Source organism: Pinus tabuliformis, chromosome 8 (assembly GCF_031772625.1).
Source record: "Pinus tabuliformis cultivar Carrire ecotype Pingquan chromosome 8, CPIR1, whole genome shotgun sequence".
In the NCBI taxonomy this organism is placed as follows: Eukaryota; Viridiplantae; Streptophyta; class Pinopsida; order Pinales; family Pinaceae; genus Pinus; species Pinus tabuliformis.
Window position 1 is genome coordinate 1507888388 of NC_142294.1, and position 10348 is coordinate 1507898735.

The window sequence follows — 10348 nt, forward strand, 5'->3', positions numbered from 1 at the left end:
CAACATCATTATTTGTAAGACCTGTATTGTCATTGAAAAGAATATATGAGTCTATATCAGAATGAACATATATGGGAAAATTTTGAGGTTTTTCTTCACTACTGACCATGTATTTCATAAGTGTTTCTCTGTATAGTCTTTTTGGTTGCCCAAAGACAGAGATGGTTGCATATGACATGTCTAGTTGTAGGGAACCTTGGAGTTTAGCTCCCCATGACCTTGATAACAGCATCCCATATTTGGGTGGGATATCAGCAACTACAACATCCATTAAGATTGTTTTATTTGGATATTGGACCAGGGATACACATAAGTCTTTTATCAAGCCTAAACACTTAACTTGGCTGGAGTCAAATGAGAATAGGTCCTTATATGGTCTTGTAATATCTAGATTCAACCTTTCCATGACTGATTTCGGCATCAGGTTATGAGAGGCACCTGAGTCAAACATTGCATTGTGTAGTATCTTATCATGAACATGTAAACTGACATAAAAAGGTAAGATCCATGTGACTGTTGTCTTTCCATCAACCTCTGGACCGAACAACAATTCTGGGGTATCATCCAACACATTGACATTGTCTTTATTACGAGTAAGTTGGAGGGACTTCTTGATTTGTTGTTTGTAGATGTCATGCTTGGCTAGTTCTGAGAGAGGGATGGCTACCTTCAGTTTGCCAATTTCAGCTTCCAAGTCAAAGGGTCTTTCAGATTGAACCATAGTGTTGTGGGTGACAACCTTTTCTTTGTTTAGTAAGTTTTCTTCTTGATCCTTGTCTTGATCTTGGGGCTTGTGCCTTTCATTCATCTTTGGAGGAAGGTCACTTGGATTAGGCTGCAAAGATGATGCAGCCAGTGGCTGTTGTGTTGAGGGAAGTTGTTCAGTAACTTCTTCAACGGTTACCTCCTTTGTAAGTGAATCAGTTGTGTTAATTGGTTCTGTGACTATGGCTCTTTTAGGTTGTAGCCTGTCCTTTGTTTTTTCAGGCTGTGTTATATTTACAGTTGTACTTCTTAGTTTGTATTGTTTATGAACTTCATAAACAGCTGTGTCATAGCCTTGTTTGAAGTCAAATGACTCACCTGACTTGGTTTTGAATTGTTTAATGTCATCATCTTTGTGATCTTCTTGACTCAGAAAAACTTGATGCTCATCATTGAGGCCCATTAGGTTGATGTGGGTGTCATCTACTTGCTCGTTTGAAGTGGATTTTTCAGCATAGTTTTCCTGGAACGAAGGTCTTATCTCTGGATCAGAATTGGCCTTACCAACGTTTGGGTTTTGATTTCTCCTAAAATTGGGATTCCTTATAGGGTTGTTTTGCGGTGCTTCCCATGATGCGTTTCTCTCAACCGATTCCACTCTATCACCCAATCTCTTCATGCCATTGAGTATTGCATCCAGTTTCTGATCAAAGGCCGAGGGTTCTTCTTTGTATATGTTTCTCTTTTCCAATCTTGCCCTGTTTCTTTTAGCAATCAGGTTTGCTTCTACTGTGACAGCTACCTTTTGGGCATCTTGGAGAGTTTCAGGTGCTCTTTCCTTTAACTGATATGCCATGTCAGGGTCAAATCCATCAGGGAATTTGTACAAGGCTAAATCAGGAGGAGGTCTTAAGTTTTGTGGTATTGCGTTGTATACATTGTTAAATCTAGCACAATACTCCAGAACGGTCTCTTGAGGACCTCTCTTGATTGTGTCATATTCACCAAGTATGTGCAAGGGATCTTTCTTTTTCTCCCATCTGTTAGTAAAGGCTTGATAAAGCTCATCAGGGGTTGTGATGGTATTTACAGCAAGTGATCTGAACCAAGTTCGGACATCACCTGTCAGGCTCTGGACAAAAATTCTCATTCTCACACTATCATCATCTATTTCATAGTTCTCAAAGTGATCCTGCATCTTCTTGGCATGCTGAATAGCTGTGAAAGGGCCAGTGGAGTCAAAATATGAGATTTTGGTTTGGTAATCCTGAGGTAAGGCTGCAGGATTAGCAGGCAACTGCAAGGGTGCATATCTGTTAGCCATATTTACAGGGTTTAGAGGATTGACAAGGGCAACTGGGACAACAGGAACGATGGGTACCACAGGGGTAACAGGTATAGCAGAACCTAGAGTGTTGGTCAAGGGAATATGTGCAGTGGATGAAGGTGTGAAAGGAGGGCTTTGAGATGTGGATGGTGAACTAGGGGAATTGGGGGCAGACCGAAAAAGAACCTTGATTGGAGTGGAAATGGGGTTAGGGTGAACTGTCTCTAGACTTAAGTCAGCAAGCTTATCTGGCCCTTGCTGCTTCCTAACAATCTTAGGGATTGTGTTAGGATTTTCAAAAACAGTGGGTGGGTTGGGGTCCGGATTTGACCTTGTGTACCGTGGATTCTTCTTGGGAGCCAGCTTCTGAACTTGTTTTTTGAGTATTTTGAGGAAATTTTTATATCTGCAAGGACTAGACTAGATTTTGGAATGGCTGTATATGTCTCAAAGCTATCATGAAGATTTGACTGAAGCAGCTTTAGGGGATATATAGCAACTAGAAAATCCTAAGGAGTCCCCAGTGGAGTCGCCATTTATGTTAACTCCCAGGTTGTTCCCTATGACTCCCAAGGGAATACGGCCGGGGTAACCACTAACCAAGCTTTGGATTACAGTCTCTAGCCAAACTGTAATCAGAGAGGGCTCTCTCTTTAAGATTTATCTCTGTTTTGTGAGGATTTTAGGCTAGTTATGAAGTGAGGGTTTGGTTTGAATTTTGGTTGAATGATATCTTTCAATACCTAAGATGTAGTGTTCAGACAGTTGTAATTCATTGGGCAATGGAGTCTAGAGCTGTGAATTGTGTGAAATGCTTAAGTGGGAGTGTTTAGACTGCAGGGCCTATTGGGTATTCCAACAAACAAACTTAAAACTGTGGTGATGATATATGATTAGCGAATGGAAAGCAATTAAGAATTTTCCACTAAGCTAGTGGTGTGAAAGTGAAATATATTGCACAGGAGCAAACTTGAATTCCTGAAACAAGGGTCACTGTGAAAGATATATTCTGAAAGTGCAGCAGTTAAGAATTACACTTATCAAGATTATAAATGAAGAAAACATTCATTAACAACATATATTGAGCTCAGGGTATTTCATGAATAAATCCTGAAGCTATTCTTTTTCTTTGCTGCTAAATACTAGAACTTAGAAACATGTATGGATTGTAAAAGACTGAAACACATAACGAAGAGAGTTACAGAAGACTTATTGTATTGTGAGATGCACATGGATCCTGCAACTTTTAACAAACACCATGAACGCATTCAAACAGCTCAGAACTTGAGAGATTCCATCACTTCTTTTATTAAACTCTGAATAAATTACAGCATAGGATCTCTTCAAGAGGAAATCAACAACCTCTGCAAGCTTACGCGAGGGGGAATTTATACAATCGGTTCCAAAATATCTGAAACGCTGAGTTATCTGATAATTAAATATGTTACCAACTTTTACAAAATATCAGAAAAGCAGTTACTGCTGCTATTAATACAAAATGAATGCCCTTTATATCTGTCAGGAGATACTTTGACCCTTGGAGGCCACTTAGTCGGTTTGAACGTTCTGCTTTAATGCTGGAAATGTTCCTTTATGGCTGTTGTGTTGTAGCTTTTCGGCCCTGTTACCTGTTAGCTGTCAATCTTGCTTTTGTTGGTCGAATATGATCTGCTGAGTTGGCTCAGCCCTTCCCTTTTCATGCATGCTGATTTTACTAAGTTTTCCTGTGCATGCCAACTTGTATTTTTTGATGAAAAAACTTAGTGAATGGCTTCCTGGTCTATAAGATCATCTGTATTGCCTTAGTCCACCATTCTTGTGTGGGCAGTTGATGTCTAAGAATTGCATCCAAAGTCTCATCTGTCTCTGTGTATTTATAGAAATTGGGAGGCACTTCAAACAGGTGTTTAATTTCATTCATTATAAAGAATAAATTCTCTACCCTGTTGTAGAGACTTTGTCCTGTAGCTGGCCCTGTTTCCTCTGAGGTGCTGGGCCTTTCAGTGATCTGATTTGTGGCGAATGTGTTGACCCTCTTGGCATACTGCTCATGTGAAAGTAGTCTTCCTGCACTGTTCAGTAAGCCAGGGAGACCTATGTTTTGCAATGCCACAAATTTGTCCATGAATCTGTTGACCTCTGTCTGCATGTCCTGGGTCCTTCTTTCTAATGTCTGCACCAGGTTTCTTAGTGTCAGGACCCTCTTTACTAACAAAATAGTCTCAGTCCTGTTGGAAATTCCCATAGTTGCTAACTGAGCACTTGTTCTATTATTAAGCACATTGATCATCCTGTTGGCAACTTCAGGCATATTTCCTAGAGAGGCCCTTGATCTCTGAATTTCCTTCTGTGCTTTTGCAATGAGCTCCAACTGCTCATGAATTGTCTCAATATACTTCCATTGATCAGTGATGGATTGGCCAATATTGGCCCATAGCACTGTCTTGAGCTCAGCCACTACTTTATCCAGTTTGAGCTCCTTCTCCAGCTCCTTTATCCTATCTTTGAGGGCTTTTATTTCCCTGCCCTTTTCTGCCACAGTCTGCTTGGATTTGTCATATCTTTCATTTACCTTGGCTAAATTCTCCCTGGCCTCATTTAATTCTATCATTTGAGCTTCCAGGGCCTGAATCTCATTTCTCATCTTTTGCATGTCCAGGCTTAGGGCCTGCTCTGTTGTTGGTGGTGGTGCTGAGGTAGAAGGTGCTGCCTGTTCTGTTTGTTGAGCGAGGGGAGCAGTAGTTGGAGGAGCTTCCTCAAGGTTAATTATTTCAGGAGGAGGCTGAGATGTTTGACCTCCTTCCTTTTGTTGTAATGATGCTTGCAATGCTGCCTGTGCAGCCTCTGATTCACCCAGCTTTTCTTGAGTCTGGATTAGCTGTTTATATAAAGACACCAGCAAAGCTGTGGCATCTTGATCATGTCTCAGCTGGGCAACTTCATCTGTTTGAGGGTGAATTTTTGTTGGGATTTTGATCTTTCTCCTCAAAGCTGCCATGTCTGCATCCCTCAATTTCAATATTTCTTGTATGCCCTTGATGTCCTTGGGATCATGCCCAATCTCTATGATTATATCTTCTAAGGACCTGATCCTGTTGTCCTTTGCTTGAGAGGATGCTCTCTCCAACTCAAGTTGGGCAGCCGTATTATTTAGGCTATTTTCTAGCCTATAATTATCTGATGTCTTATCTGCCAAGGAGGCATACACCATCTCACCCATTTGTTTATGCAATTCGATTTTGTCCATTGGGTGGATGTCCTTGGCAAGGACCTCAAGATTGGTCCTCAAGTAGTCTGAAGGGGACTATGGTTGCAATGCAGTTGGCATGAAATGGCTCATGATCATTTTGCCTTCACTAACATCATATGCAAACATCAGTCTTTGCTGGTTAGTGGGAGCCATTTTCAACAAATGATTATATAGTTGTATCTTTATTGGCTCATTCCTCCTCTTTATGTCAATGAACTACTGTTTGATGCTCAGTTCACCTTCTCTCTGTTGGCTTGAGGAGATGACTTCTCCTCCCACTATACTCTCTTGTTCCTGCTGGAAGGAACTCCCAGATGCCTCCCTGCTAGGTGGGCCCATGCCCAAAGATTGCCCTATAGGCACTTCTTCCTCTGAGAAGGGATTCATTCTATGTCTTTTCTCCCCATGAGTTGTTGATGTTGTGAGGGGAGTCTCTCTATCCCTCTTCCTACTTATATCTTCTTTTTGTGGGGTTTGGAGGACTGAGGCCTCCACTGTTGTCTCTTGCCTAGGAGGCACAATTTGTTGGGGTTGTTGCTCAGTGGATTTTGGGGCTTCCACTGTTTTCTTTTGCTGCACAGGCTACTCCTATCTTTGTTCTTCTTGCTGTTGGTGTTGTTGTTGTTGATGCACTTCCTGCTGCTGCACTTCTTCTTGCTGTTCCACCTCTTTTTCTCTTTGCTCTTCAGTCATGGGAGGTGGCTGTTCTTGTTCCACCTGTTTTTGTTTGCCTTTGCTGGATGTCTGTTGAGTGTCCATGGCAGCTTGTTGATGTGCTGTTGAAGATGAGGCAGCTGATCCAAGTTGCCTTTGATATGAGAAGGAAACATGTCCACAAGTTTCCAAGTCAGCCTCTTTTCGAATATTCCTAGCCTCTCTTTCTAGCATTTGCTCTCTAGTAATTGGCTCTTCTAGAGTGCCCTCTTTCCAGCTCAAAGAATTGGCATACTTTTCAACATGAGGCAGCCTCACATGTGCATACTTACCCAATTTGTATTTTATCCTCCTGAGGGAAATAAAATGATTAGGGTCATAAGGTGTCCATTTGAAACTGGTTTGCAATTGGAAGCCCTCTAGGATCATATCTGCCTCCTTCCATCCCTCCTCTCTTTTGTTGTATAGAAAAGGGCCTAGCTGGTTCCTTACCTTCAGCTGCACCTTCTTGTTCTTACTTTGGAAATGGAAGCAGTCGGCATTTCCAAACTGCCTGAAGTATTCTAAGGCAAAAAGTCTCATAGGGACATATCTTGGCAGCCTATAAGGGTTCAACTCACAGCCATATATTCTGATTACTGTGTGGTGTTGGTAAAAGTACCAATCACCAATGTTGTAGGCCTTGGAGAGATGGAGAACTCTTTGCATGTCATCAGTCAACCTTGGAGGAGGAACACCATACAGCAATGTCATAGCTGGGTGAATGAACAGGTCTATGAATTCACAGTATGTGTATGGTGATTCAGAAGTATAATGAAAAACTGAAGTCCAAAACACAACTGACCTTGGATTTCCCTGGGCATTAAGTTTCTTGAGGGGAACGGAGAAACTGTCTGGTTGATAAAATAAGAACAGATGGTAGATGTATGAGGTGTATCTGAACACCCTTTCCCTTTGTAGATTCATTAGCTGTTCATGAATCTTTTCTGCAATATATGTGGCATAGTCATAGTGTACAGCAGGAGGCTTTCCAGGAGAAAATATGGACAACATTGCCATTATGGTGTCATCAACATCCTCAACTCCCCTGTACCCCAGGACGTAGCTGATCAAATCCACTAGCATTTTGCCCAAGTCATTCAGGTACTGATATCCAATAGGAGGCGTTCTCGTAGTTTCAGAGCTTGGCTGTATGAATAACTGATTGATTTTGATGATCTGGGCACTTGACAAGTTACTCCCCTTCTTTACTAAGTCCAACATGGAGAGAGGGGTCAATGGTCTTGCAGTGTGAAAATGCAGCATCTCATTTATGGTTTCTGGGGTGATATGGAACAAGACTGAGCCTGTAGGACTGAGAATAGCTCTCTGGCACGGATCATAGCACTCCTGGCATCTATGGATCAAGTCTGGAAGGGCATTGACTTGAGGGAGGTTGTAAATGGGCAAATTTGAGTCCCAAATGCCTAAAATATCAGCTCCACTAAGGTGTTGGGCTTTCAATTCATTTAGCATATGAATATTAAACTTAGAATTCATTGGGAACCAGTCTATCATCTAATAATCTACATCTCCCAGGGCTTTCCATTCTAACTCCCTTTGAGGGGCATTTAGAGGCTGAATATTCAGGGCTATTGGTGTTTCCATGGCTAATAAGGTTTCTGACTTGTATGTGAACTGGTTTGAGTGAGCAGAGCAACACAGAGGGGTTTCTTTGCAATAGAGAGGTGAGTTGTAAGGAACAGAGGGTAAATTGTGAAAGCAGCAATTGAAATACTGCTCAGAGGACTGATGAAGCCAGTACCAGGACTGATAAGAGTGTTTCTACGGTGAATTTATGCAGTTGAGGTTTTTAGTTCACGACTGCGCGAACTACCTGTGAATTTAGGTAAATTTTGCTAAATGCAGGCTCTGCAGAAGGTTTTTTGCCCCGCCAGTTGGAAATGGATACAGGTCACTGGATGTTTGCTGGTGAATTCAGTGCTTTACACTCTCTTAAGCCAGTTTTCTTGTACAAATATGGATAAAACCAGGTGCGGGGAATGATTTTGAGAAATACCTTGTGAATTGCCGGTAACAGTTGCAAATGCAGGTATGACGGATGCGCCCACGGTTTCTGAGTCAAGTTCTACAGATTGGCGCTTGTTTGGTCGTGAAATGCATGCAAGGAGAACAATAGTCGTTTTCGCAAAAAGTGGGAAAAACGTAATTTTTTGGCTAAAATATGGATTTTTTGGAATATTGGTGCATTTTTGGATGACGTCAGCATGACGTCATCAGGTGGGGTCAAGGTCGGATGACGTTAGCATGATGTCACTGGGTGATGTGGCAAGTTGTGAGTGGTCCATGGGGATGGTGAGGTGGCCGACAGATCAGAGCAGTGGCGGACAAGGGTGTTGACGCGGCGGCGAGGTAGCACTGACGTGGGCCTGATGTGGTGATGACGTAGGCATAGCAGGACCGGCGGTAAACCAGAAGCGGTAATGGTTTTTCTCGGACCGCCTTAGATACGGTCGTTGTTTTGTCAGAGGGCGACCCGAGAAATTGTGAGGGCGACGCGTGGCAGAGGCCTGACGTCACCCTCTGACAGTTTCTCGGGTGCTATCTTACGGACGTCGGGCCCAACCCAATATCCATACAGGCCGTCCGATCAAAGGTGCCCGATCCGACGGTTGACGAATCGCTAAATTGTGCGGACGATACGACAACGGGTGGGGTAATAAAATATTATTTTCTTTGAAAAACGCGCCCGACGGGACTTTGGGTTTCGGCGGAGTTATATAGTTTTCATTGTATTTTTCAAATGAAAATGTATATTGTGCCCTTACTTTGGATAAGTCGGAAAAAGTGGGTTTTTTGTGTATTTTTGCGAATAGAGCGGGTTAGGGGTAAAAATGGGGTTTTTACAAGGTCTTTTAGCAAATTAACGGGTTAAGGGTTTGGATAACTTCTGAAGGGGGACAAGGGGTAGGGTTTGGGTTCTTAAAGTGACCAGGTGTCACTTTAATCCCTGACTGTGAACATATGGCTATAGTGCCAAAGGGGAAGGGTATTTATAGCATGCTTGGGGTTTATACACCATAGTGTTTATAATAGTAGGGAAAAGGGGAACATAGGGAATTTAGATAATAAGAAGTTAGGGGTTAGTAAGAGTGGGGGAAGGGGTGAAACACTAAGTTTTTTGTATGAAATCAACTTAGTATAGGAAGTAGATCAAAATGAAAAGAATTTTTAGACAAGAAATGTGGCTCTAAAGGAAACCAGAACCAACATAAAACCTTGAATTCTTTCATGAACACCACTGGTGTACGGATGTTAGTAATGAATATGAGAAAGGGAAAAAAGAAGTTAGACATGCTCCATTGTGTTACAGCAAAGTGATAGAGAAGAGGAGCTTTTCTATCCATTGATGCTTTCCTTGTATTGACCAGCAAGATTCAGTTGGAAAGGAATGACATTTCTGCAACCCCATCTACCTACCCATCTACTTGCCTAGCATTTTTTGTTTCTTCTTGGAGGGTGCACTTGGACTTGCAGACCCTTATGTGCCTTTTCTTTTCCATTGGCTTTTTCTTTTGATTGTCTATCTAGCACTACCCTTATTGCTTCCAAGGCCCTAGATTAGGCGGTTGGGAACCTTAATTCTCTGCCTAACTATTGGTCTGCCAAGATTAAACAGTTTGGATAGACTTCTTTCTCTATTCTACAACAGAAAATTGAAACATGGCATGATCCAGATTAGGCTGTTGGACCATCCACCAAAATTGAGTCAACATCAAGCTATGTACATGCCTTGTCTTCTCTTGGAAATATGGGATCTTTGTATCAGCAAAGCAGAGCATATTTGGCACTTGCATTTGCCAATCATGAAATATGAAACCTATTGATATAGGTATCCAACACACCCTCAAGAGGGGAACATGATCATAGCACTACTTTGGTCCCAGAGGCACAACCACCAAATGTGTGCCCATATAGATATCCTTTCACCCAAAAGAATGAAATTGAAAAAATCATCAAGGAACTCCTAGAAGCCGGTGTCATTCATCCTAGCATTAGTCCTTATTCATCACCGGTGGTCATGGTGCTCAAGAAAGATGGGGAATGGCGTATGTGTCCAGACTTCAAGGCCCTCAACAAGCTGACAGTCAAAGATAAATTTCTCATCCCAGTTGTTGATGATTTGCTGGATGAACTAAATGGGGCTCAATTCTTTACTAAGCTTGACCTTCGCTCGAGCTATCACCAAATTCGCATGAAAGAAGTAGACATTCCAAAGATTACTTTCCGAACTCATGAAGGCCATTATGAATTCCTGGTCATGCCATTTGGTCTCTGTAATGCCCCATCTGCTTTTTAGAGCCTCATGAATCACCTGATCAAACCATATCCCAGAAAATTTGTCCTTGTTT